Below are 11,652 nucleotides of genomic sequence, written 5' to 3' on the forward strand. Positions count from 1 at the left end.
AAGAGATTATATAAGCTGCCCCCACGATCATGTTTAAGCTAAGTGTTTAAGTGAAAAAGCAAATAAAATTATCTTTGACATTTTGAATATGTGTCATACTCTTGGTTTACACCTTATCATTAGTCTGGGTTTCATCCACTTCCTTTTCAGTACCGTCACCACCATCCTTTACAGTACCCTCTCCGTCGTCATCGAAGTCCACTTGACAACAACCAGCAGCCATCTTAACATACTCTGCAGCAGTAATTCCACACTCCAATAAATCCTTTGCAATTCTCTGTCTAATGTATACTTTGCGCCTAGGGTCAAAATTTGGTGACCTATTCCTGAGAAGACAGTCAGCAAAGGTCAATGCATAGGCCCCACAGCTGTTATCATCATTTTGTTTGCAGCAATCAGTGGACACAAACTTCTACTTGGTACGCAATTTGGAGTGATCGATAGAGTTGTTGTACGCACTACTAAAAAAATGACATATTATGACGCTTTTTTTATCTATCATAACGGCTTTGTTAAAAACCGTCAAGATAGGTGTTTTAGTAATACTTTTATGACGGCTATTGCAATATTATGTCGTGTATGACACAAGCGTCATGAAATTATAATAAATTTATGACGGCTATTGCAACATTATGTCGTGTATCACAAGCGTCAAAAAAATATAATAATTTTATGACGGCTATTGCAATATTATGTCGTGTATGACACAAGCGTCATGAAATTATAATAAATTTATGACGGCATTTGCAACATTATGTCGTGTATGACACAATCGTCAAGGAAATATAATAAATTTATGACGGCTGTTGCAACATTATGTAGTATATGACACAAACGTCAAAAAAATATAATAATTTTATGACGGCTATTGCAATATTATGTCGTGTATGATACAAGTGTCAAGAAAATATGATAGTGTTTCCTAAAACAGTCAAATTAGTAATAAAATAAACCGTCAACCTTCTCACAATTTTTTGGGCACTAGGTAGGTTGGACCATTTTGGCTTTCAATTAAACCCAATTAAACCGTCAACAACTTAACCGAAAAAAAGAATACCAAAATCAACAGACTCCTCACTAAGAATTTAACCTCCTCACTTATGGAAACAGCTTTATAAAAAAAAAAAAAAACTTATTGAAACACAAACAACAATAATGAGAAATCCAAGTTCCCCTCGCGATGAAAATTCTCCCGCTCACTCCAATTATTTTTCCCTCTCGCCGGATATTAAGGGATTGATATATATCTTTCTTCCCCTTCCATTGCAAACCCTAACAGTTGCGACCTTTTTTTTTTCTTCGTCTCATTGGTTTCTCGCACACTCACTTCTTTACTTCTTAGCTGCGCTTAAACTTGTTTGAGAAGGGTGATTACAACTACAACAAAGGTTTCTGAAATCTAAAAGTAAGTATTTTTTTTGTTTATCTATTTTTTCTTGTTTAAATTGTTTGTAGAAATATTTGTTATTGCATTTGAATTTTTTGTTTTCAATGAGAACCTTAGTCTGAGGTTCAAATCATCTGAAAAAATGCAACAGTATTATGTTATTTGGGTTTCTAGTTGTTCATTGTAATATGGATCCTGAACAGTGAACACGTACTGTTCTAGTTTGCTTGTTATTAATTACTAGGTCCCCATCTACTTATATGTTTCATCAACATTCAAGGTCTTGTGAACTATTGCTAAGAATGAAGATTGAATATGTTTAGACATACATATGGAAAGGTAGTGTGCTTGTCGTCCATTTGATCTGTTTCATGGTTGACTACTCTTATTCTTTTATGTAGATTATTAAAACCTAACAAACTAGTAAATGAAATAAGACAGAAGTGAAAATATGAAAGGGCGCATGTGCTCACCGATTGGACGATGGTGCTTTGGAATGATAGCAAGCATCCCTTCTTCTCTTTCCGATTGGTGTACTAAAAATGCTTTATTTCATATGTATTGTATATCACACATCCGATTTTGTTCATCTAGTCCTAATTTCGTTCTAACTGAGCTAGCTCGTGGCTTATTCTTCAGTGACATGATCTTCCCTTGGGTGACTTTTCTGCCTATTGACTAACTCCCCTCCATTGAAGTTGATTAGCTTTATGCTTAGCTACATTTTCTCTTCTCGATAGCGAGATAGTGAAGAAAGAAGGGCGGTCTCCATCCTTTTCATCATAAGTAAGTAAGTGCCGAGAGCTTGCTTGATATTGAGCTACGAAGATTCGTTCCTCAGAAAAAAGAAAGATTATCCGTTATCTATGAAATTCTGCTATTAGCTTATTCAAAGGTTACTCTCCCTTCTCAAGGAAGTGAGCCACTCATCTGAGCTAGCGGATTCTAATTCTGCTGTGCCGGTGCACAAGCACGCTTAGACTGTGATGTGAAATCTTTGGTTTGCCTATCATTGTCCATTAAGTGTTGACTCCGCTAAGCAAGAGGATTATTCAACTACTAACTGATGACCAAGGACTACTCTGCTTTTATCCACTACTGATATTGACTGACCTGTTGAGAGAATAGCAGCAGGAGAAAGAAAAAAAGAAGTAGAGTTAGGTTCTGTTCGTTTGTGTAAGCATCTCCTTCGGACCCTCGGTCGATTCGTCTCGCTCATTCAGCAGTATGATTCTTATCCAATTGCTTCTTCCGATAAGTCTTATGAAACAGGAGATAGGCATTGAATTGTTACTTGGCTTGGGGCTGATGAGGGATGAGTTGCCGGGCCCCGAGGAAAAGGAATCCGTTGTTTCGGGATAAACTCGATATGTTAGTTCGGCTGATGCTTCAGGCCTCTTCAGCCGGTTCAGATTGAAAGGGAAAGATCACTCCTAAATGCTGCCGTAATCTTATATTATATACGATAGAGCACCACCGGATAAGATGGTTTGTATTTGCTTTTTCAACTTTCTTGCCTTATTATTATGGGAGTACAATGTTATCTCTTTGTAAGTGGTCTTGTTATATGTTTATTATTATTTTTTTTAGTAGTGATGTGAGAAGGTTACACTCATAAATCTTGCATCCATATCATGAATAGCCGCTTTGATGTTCAGGAAGTACCATGCATGGTGCTCTTTCTTTGAATCATGGTCCTATCTCAATTGTTGTTTTGAATCATGCTTTATGGTACTATTATAACATTTATGAGGAAACACATATTTAGCGCACTTTACATCTTATAACCTTGTTATACATGAAAGATCAGGGGCATTTTTTGTTTAGTTTTAGAACTATAAATGTGCATAAATCAACATTTTTTTTTTCTTATTTTTTGCTTTCATCATACTTGTATGAAGTTCACAAGGTATTCAATTTCTTCTATATGTTATATATGTCAATGCCTTTATGTCCCGTTATGTCTGTGCTTGTCATGCAAATTTTTGCAAGCATAGCATCATGTATATACACAATACACACTGATTCACTCCTCTTGTTGCGTGTTTTAGGTAATGATCGAGGAGAGCCTAGGGAATCCCAAGCTTCGAGGAGTTCAGCTCCTCCAAAGATCTTACCCATTGAAACGCCAGCAATATCTTTGGATGAACTGAAAAGGTTGACTTCTAACTTTGGGACAAAGGCTTTAGTTGGAGAAGGGTCTTATGGTCGAGTTTTCTCTGCGACCCTAAGTACTGGTGAGTTTACAGGTGTAAAGAAGCTAGATCCCGGTAACACACAAGCCAGATTCTGATTTTGCCACTTAGGTGACTTGAGTAATAAAATGAAATATGTATAACTCTCTGAAGGGCAGGATATGAGGTTTAAGCCTGATTCATTGTCTTGACTTTAAAATTTGTTGGCTGCAGTTATCAATAGTTTCTAGACTAAAGCATGAGCATTTTGTGGAATTGTTGGGCTACTTGTTTGGAGGCAAACAATCAATTTTGATATATCAAGATGCAACGAGGCTCTTTACATGACATTCTACATGGTATATCTAATGCATTCCCTATCAATTGGACTTATTAGCTCTCTTGATCATATATATGTGATGACTTACTATTTTTGTTCTCATTTTCATCTCTTGGAACTTAAATTACTAAGTCACTAATTTCTTTATGTAGGAAGGAAGGGAGTGCAGGGGCTGCACTGCCCCGTTTCTCTCAATTTGGAACCAAAGAGTCAAGATTGCTTATGGCGCAGCAAAAGGGCTCGAGTATCTTCATGAAAAGGTCCAGCCCTCTATAGTACATCGGAATGTTAGATCAAGCAATGTTCTTGTCTTTGATGAACTTTTATCAAAGATAGCAGATTTCAATTTGACAAATCGGTCCCCGATACGCTGACTCGTCTGCATTCGACTAGAATGTTGGGAACTTTTCGGATATCATGCTCCAGAGTAAGTTTATGAATATCTTATCATCTTGGTTCCCCCTTTAATTTTCTTGTGATATGTTTTTTTAGCTTTCTTTTTGTTTTGGCTTTTAGCTCTCCATATTCACATCCGATATTAATGGCTCTCTGCTTTGGGTTCAACGAACATCGCATTGGGTTTAATAAAACCTATGAATACATTCCATGACGTATGTTCATACTGAATGTCATTTATTTGCTCTGAATGTTATATTGTTCTTTCTTGATTCAGGTATGCTATGACCGGACAATTGACTCAAAAAAGTGACGTCTACAGTTTTGGCATTGTTCTTCTAGAGCTTTTGACAGGGAGAAAGCCAGTAGATCATACAATGCCTAAGGGACAACAAAGTCTTGTTACTTGGGTGTGTGAATATGCTTTTTTCTTCGAGGGTATATTAGTTTATGATGGTAGTTGTTCTAACAGCTGCTGTAATCTTTAACTGCTTTCTATGATAATTAGGCGACTCCGAGGTTAAGTGAAGATAAAGTAAAGCAATGTATAGATCCCAAGCTAAATAATGACTTCCTGCCGAAGGCTATGGCGAAGGTTTCTTTCCCACTTCCCTTAATACTTGAATTCCAAACAATGAACTAGGCTTTCTTCATTCTACATTTCTAGTATAGTTGGAATCTAATCTTTCTATTGTAATAATTCAATTGGCAGCAGTGGCAGCTTTGTGCGTTCAATATGAAGCTGCAGACTTTTGTGGAATTGTTGGGCTACTGTTTGGAGGCAAACAATCGAATTTTGATATATCAATATGCAACGAAAGGTTCTTTACATGACATTCTACATGGTATATCTAATGCGTTCCCTATCAGTTGGACTTATTAGCTATACTGATCATATATGTGACAACTTACTATTTTTGTTCTCATTTTCATCTCTTGGAACTTAAATTGCTAAGTCACTAATTTCTTTATGTAGGAAGGGAGTACAGGGGACTACACCAGGCCCTGTTCTCAGCTGGAACCAAAAAGTCAACCTTTCACATCACTTCTCACATGTTAAGTCACTAATTCATGTTGAGTGTAACCTTCTCACATCACTCCGTTTCTTACTTTTTTTTTTGCTTGGTAATTTTTTACGTTCTTTCCTTTGCATATTAGGTAAAGGGTTATTTGTGTATACAAATCAGATATCCTACAGTGGTGTACTTTTGGGGCTTAACCAACATGATTCTCTATCATAGTAGCGTTGATCGTATCTCTTTCATTTAGTAGTTATATGATTATATTTTTAGTTTACTTATTAAACAGACTAACACATTCTTCTTCATATTGTTTTTTAGGTTATAAGTGAGATAGCATGGTAGCTCGATTAAGTTTGTTTGAGATGGATCGGTTTATAGGCAATTTGTTAGATTAGTTATGTAAATTGCATTATTGTTGGATTATGACTTGATTTTGAATCAAGTGTTTTAAGTTATTTAATTTTTTTTTTCATGAATAAATCATGTAATATGAACAAGTTCTTGGAATGATTTATGTTTGGTAATAAAAGTATGATTCTTGTTTCCATAATGGACTTGAGTTGTCAAGGTGTATGAATGCATTGGGTTTACAGGAATTTCAAATTTACAGGAAAAAATAATGAAGAAGTTATGACAGCTTCCAAAGAACGTTACATACCAATTCGTGACAGTTTTTAATGTTAATTTATTGACGCTCTTGTTTCTCATGGTGACGCTTAAATAAAAACAATCATAAAGAAGGTTTATTTCTTGACATTTTTTCTAGTAAAACTATGACGGTTAATTAAAACATGTCACGCAAAAGGATCCAATTATGACGTTTATAAATGAATTTTTGTCATATTAAGTTCGAGCGTTTATGTCAGCTTATTCAGAACCGTCATCAAAATTATGACGCTTTTGGTTAACTTTTATGACTGGCTCTATAATGACAGTTGTTTTTTAAATGAAAAAATGTCATTAAACCTGTTTCATGACGGCTAAAAGCCGTCATCACATGTCTTTCTTTTAGTAGTGTGTTGAAAGCCAACATCCCGTAAGGGAATACAGAGAGTACCTTCTCCAAAGTCGGCCTGGGGTCAAGCTCCCACTCCTCACCACTCTCAGCAGCCTCCAAAGAATCAAAGATCTGAACAGACCAGTCTCTGAAGTTGACTACAATGAGAATCCAATGGATGTTGCTAATATTAACCATCATCATCAAACACATCTTGTTCGCTATGTCGTTAACAAATGAAAGGAAAACCCTTGTCATGTTGCCTGTGTGTAAAGAGCCTCCCAATATAGAATATGTGACTTCTTTGATCTTGGTTTCCAAATCAATTTTGTCATCATCAAGGGTCGCTGCCAAACTATTGTGGGAAAAGTACATACAACGTTGTAGTCATGGAAAGGAAAATTTATTAGTTAAGGGAGTCATGCAGGTTTTCTCATAAACGAACTTCATGGTGGGTCAGCTTTTATATCTCCTTAACAATTTTAACTTGTTAACTTGCTTGGGAAAGCTTTTATATGACACCATATACCCAATGGAAGACAATAGATAAGATTCTGAAGACCCTATATAACATTTCCGTAAACACAATACTGTAAGTTGTGAAGTTTACCGAAAAAAATGACGCAGATATAATGTGGTACTTTGGTTCATGTACCATGTCCATGTACCAACGCCGTAACAATTCCATGTACATAACCAACACCGTAACAATTCCATATACATATTGACAGCCTGCAGACCAGCACAGAATTAGTACAAATATTTAGGCAATATATTTCCAAACAACCGCGTAAGTAGAAGATCAGTGAGAGAGACATACGATATCATTGAGCCAACCATTCTTATACAAGGTGTAGAAGACAAACAAATCTATCTCATCTCGGTAGCCGTACCATCTAACAACCTGTGTTGGGTTTATACCAGGAAGATTGTGCAGTTTCTAGAAATGTGTTACCCGTTGAGCAATAGTAGTCAACTTCAAATAGTCATTGGGGAGCCTTCTTCTATTTGCAATCCCCGGTGGCCTATCCAGTAATGAGCATTTGCTGAAAACGCTCAAAATCAAGGGTTGGCAGAAACGGGCAACTTCCTTTTCAAGTTCTGGACAGTTCAGTGTGTCAAATTTGCGTGGTTGCCTTCTCACCATGTCTGCCTGGGCTGTGGAAGGAGACACAGAGTTTCGTCCCTCATCCTCATCGTCACTGGACTGCTCACCATCCTCCACATTCTCGTCCTGTTCACCACTTACCGATACCAGCGTAAAAAAAATTCAATCATAGAACTCATCCACATTGCAATCAAAATATAAAAAACATTATTTAACAGCACAAGTTTAAATTTTAACAGCACAAGGAAATGCTATTTAAATTTTAACTTTTGATTCAGCACAAGTTTCTTTTACATTCTCATCATCTGTCTTTGCCGCATCAACCACTTCAACAGCAGGAATAGATTCCTCAATGTCCGCACCATCCCCAACCACAATAGGACTCAGTAACACAACCTCCTGGACAATCTCGTGTTGTTCCCTACTGACCGTCACCTGGATAATAATGTGTTCAATCATACAACTCATCCCAAGTGAAACAAATTACATAAAAAAAGGGAAGAAGATTATTACCAGTACTTCTTAAACAACATATTGAGAAAATTCACTCAATTTTCACCTTTTCTAGAGTAGAAGTTTCTTTGTCATTCTCATCGATTGTCTTTACTGCATCACCATCGTTTAGACTGTTCGGAGCATTGTGATCATTATTGTCCATGTCCTTAACAGCTTCACCTTTTTCCGCTCTCGCTTGCTAGGACTGATATTTTTGCAAAAAGTCATTGTGGATGTAAGCGTTAGATATGCCTTTCGTTAAGTGATCACTTGCTCTTCTCTCCAGCTCTGGCTGACTCCAATTCAAATATCAATCTAGGTTTTTGGAATCCGATAACTGAGATATCAAGTGCAGTCCAACACCTTCTTTGGGGTTAGGTTGGCTACCATTCAGTATGTCACTGTTGCCATATGACGAGGACAGACTGGAGATCATCTACTTTGCATGGAGATCTCAGCTTCTCCACTATGGTAGTGTTAATGTCTTCCAAAGTCTCCATAACACTTCACTAGGCTTCAACATCATTTTCGTCCAGGGTCTGAAAATATACAATTTTTTAGTGACATTTATTACGTATAGTATCATCGCTTATATATCAAATTAAGACTGTAAATGAAACAATGGAAATCAAACCCGTCCATTGATGGTCCCTCCAACAACACCAGCGTGGTCCGAAGAAGGAATGGTGTTATCCAGAACAGCATGTAACATCTATGTATGGCCCTAACTAATATCAGCTTCATCTTCGGGCAAGTCACGCAAACGACATAAAGGACTCGATAGAGACTCTTCTTCACTGACATTAGCAATAGGGCTGTCATCGGGAAGACTTTCCTCAAAAGTTACATGTCGCTTGCCCATGACTTTTACTCCTTCGGCCTTCTTCTTCGAGGGTGACTTCTTTGAAGGGGGCATAACTTTTACAGCTTCTGCTTTCTTCTCTGAGGGGGGACGACTTTTACTCCTTCTGCCTTCTTCTTCGAGGGCGACTTCTTTGAAGGGGGCATAACTTTTACAGCTTCTGCTTTCTTCTCGGAGGGGCGACTTTTCCTTCCTCTGCTTCTTCTTAGAGGGCTTAACTTCTTTGGAAGGGGCACAACTTTTTAGTGTTCTTGCTTTTCTTCGATGGGGGGACAACTTTTACTGTTTCAGTTTTTTTCTTAGAGGGGGACGACTTTTACTGCATCTGCCTTCTTCTTTGAGGGGGGTACGACTTTCATTGCTTCTGCGTTCTTCTTCAAGGATGCCTCAGCTATAGCTGGTTTTTTGTCTTGCTTAAGAATAACTCTAGCTCTCTTAGGAGCTGGCTGTTTTTCAACGTCATCCTCACCACTATCCCCTATTTCAAAGTCTTCCTCACCACTATCCTACCATGTGTCCCCTGTTCCAATGGAACATTTTCTTTTCACAAAAAGGTCCACCATAATCTGGTCGAACCGGAGTTTTTGGAGGCTTTCAAAGAGGACATTCATGATTTTAAAGTTAAGGTTCTGCTCTGTTTCTCCCTTTTCTTCCTGTAAAAGAGCAATATAGTTACATATGATCAAATAAGAGTGATGAGACATCCAATAGGAGTGAGAAGATAACAAATAGGAGGGAGGCTATCAAATAAGAGTTACAAACCATCAAAGAAGACTTAGACATACAATCAGAGGGAGGCGTCATAATATATTAGTGACAAGTCATCATGTACTACTGAGAACACTTTAAAATTGACCTCTAATGCAGCTCTAACAGCAGGACGAGCTTTCACATCTTCTGGTACCTTCAACACATTCCTGAGAAATAGTTTCTTGTTGACCAACTTCGACTCCCATGTATTCCCCCTCGTGCTTTTCCCAGGGAAATCTGACCACCCAAGAAACCATGGGAAGTTCTTATCATCCACCCTTTGCAAGACCAACTTGGGCAAGTGTATGTAAATCCAAAGTGTAAAAGCCATAGCACAACCATGTAGACACGCAGTGAAGAGTTCATTTGGCTTTTCCCTAAAGTGGTCCTCCATTTTATCACACAATTCGTCGGCGCTTTGCTTGAAGGTATCGAAAGCAACCCATCCCCAAGGGAACTGATCAAATTTTTCCACATTGCTTGCAAGATCAATATGTATGACACTCACTCCTTTGTGTCCAACCGGGATCAGAAACGCCCCAAGTGCATACAACCTATTCAGCCGATAGACGTCCTCTAGTAAGCTAAGGTCTGCCTTAGCTTCCTTCCTTGCAGCCAAAATCTCCTGCAATTTAACCGCACCTTTGAACATCTTCCGCATTTTCTCCAAATAGGGGAAATACTTTTGGCAGAATTCGGATGGATCCAACTCATCCATTTCAAAATAGTATTTAGGAGGATAAGCTGTAGATAGGCATGTAAGTAGGGTGAAATCTGATTTTTTTTAAATGTCAAATATTCTCCTTTCAACCTGTATGTCAGCTTAGCAACCCTCCTTGAAAAAACAGACACAATGAGATTATCTTGCATAACCATATCTTCTTCTATATCTAGCAGAAAACCAAATGGAGACTGCCTAAAACCTTCTACCTCCTCCTGACTGAAATTTAAGAACAACGACTGCAGACTTTTTGTATAACTGCGTGTTATTATCTTTACATTGATCTTCGGCTTCGCATTTCTTTTACGTTTCCACATTGTCACCGATTGCCTTCGCTTAGCCTTCCCAATTGTTGCCACAGCTTTGACCTTCTTCTCTGTAATCCCCTTCATCTCTGTAATCTTCTTCTTCATCCTAAAAATATTGAAACAAGATTGCTTAGATAATTTATCAAAAACAGCAAAAAGCCCAACTTAAAATGTTTTCTGACCCTAATATACTTTATTGGAAAAGTAAATTAGTGTCCCGGATAGCTTATATAGAATCTGCCAGCAAACAGTTGTGTTCAACAAATAACTCAGCAAACAACAAATAACTCAAATAACTAAACAAATAAATCTAATATAGTTTAATTTTCAGGCTTTACTATCTGTTCAAGGAAACAATACAGATATGTGTTGACTATAATGTCTGCTCAAGGAAAAACTCAATTTAAATTCTAAAGCTTTAAACCATTTTGAGGACAAACAATATATACATAGTTGGCTGAAGAAGCACAACATCATCTGAACCCATCAATCTACTGCTCTTCCTCAACTGAGTGTCAACACGGGTAACATGCAACCTTTTCCTTCTAGATGTAGGTTTCTTCTTCAAAGGGTCTTGGTCACCCTCTATGACCTCTCTCCCGCCAGTCGCAAGACATGCTTTCTTCTTCAAAGGCGCTTCAGTGTGGTTACCCTCTTTAACACTCTTACTACTGCCCTCCTCAGTTGCCCTCCTCTTACGAGTCTGGGTAACACCGACTCCTTTATTTGAAGTATTCTTCCCCACTGGTGGCACCTTTCTCTGCCGTATACTAACTCCCTCCAACACCACCGTACTCTTCCCCACTGGTGGCACCTTTTTCTGCCGTGTACTAACTCTCTCCAATGCCACCATACTCTTCCCCACTGGTGGCACCTGTTTCTGCCGTGTACTAGCTCCCTCCAACGCCACCGTACTCTTCCCCACTGGAGGCACCTTTTTCTGCCGTGTACTAACTCCCTCCAACGCCACCATACTCTTCCCCACTAGTGGCACCTTTTTCTTCTGTGTACTAACTCTGATCCCTCCAACAACACCGTACTCTTCCCCACTAGAGGCACCTTTTTCTGCCGTGTACTAACTCCCTCCAACTC

General features: G+C 38.2%; 1 pseudogene; it reads left to right on the forward strand.

The window, feature by feature from the left end:
- Window positions 1-3,347: 3,347 nt before the first annotated feature.
- Window positions 3,348-5,365, forward strand: LOC147487433 (protein CYTOSOLIC ABA RECEPTOR KINASE 4-like; annotated as a pseudogene).
- Window positions 5,366-11,652: the final 6,287 nt, after the last annotated feature.

Source organism: Coptis chinensis, chromosome 7 (genome assembly GCF_015680905.1).
Source record: "Coptis chinensis isolate HL-2020 chromosome 7, ASM1568090v1, whole genome shotgun sequence".
Taxonomy (NCBI): domain Eukaryota; kingdom Viridiplantae; phylum Streptophyta; class Magnoliopsida; order Ranunculales; family Ranunculaceae; genus Coptis; species Coptis chinensis.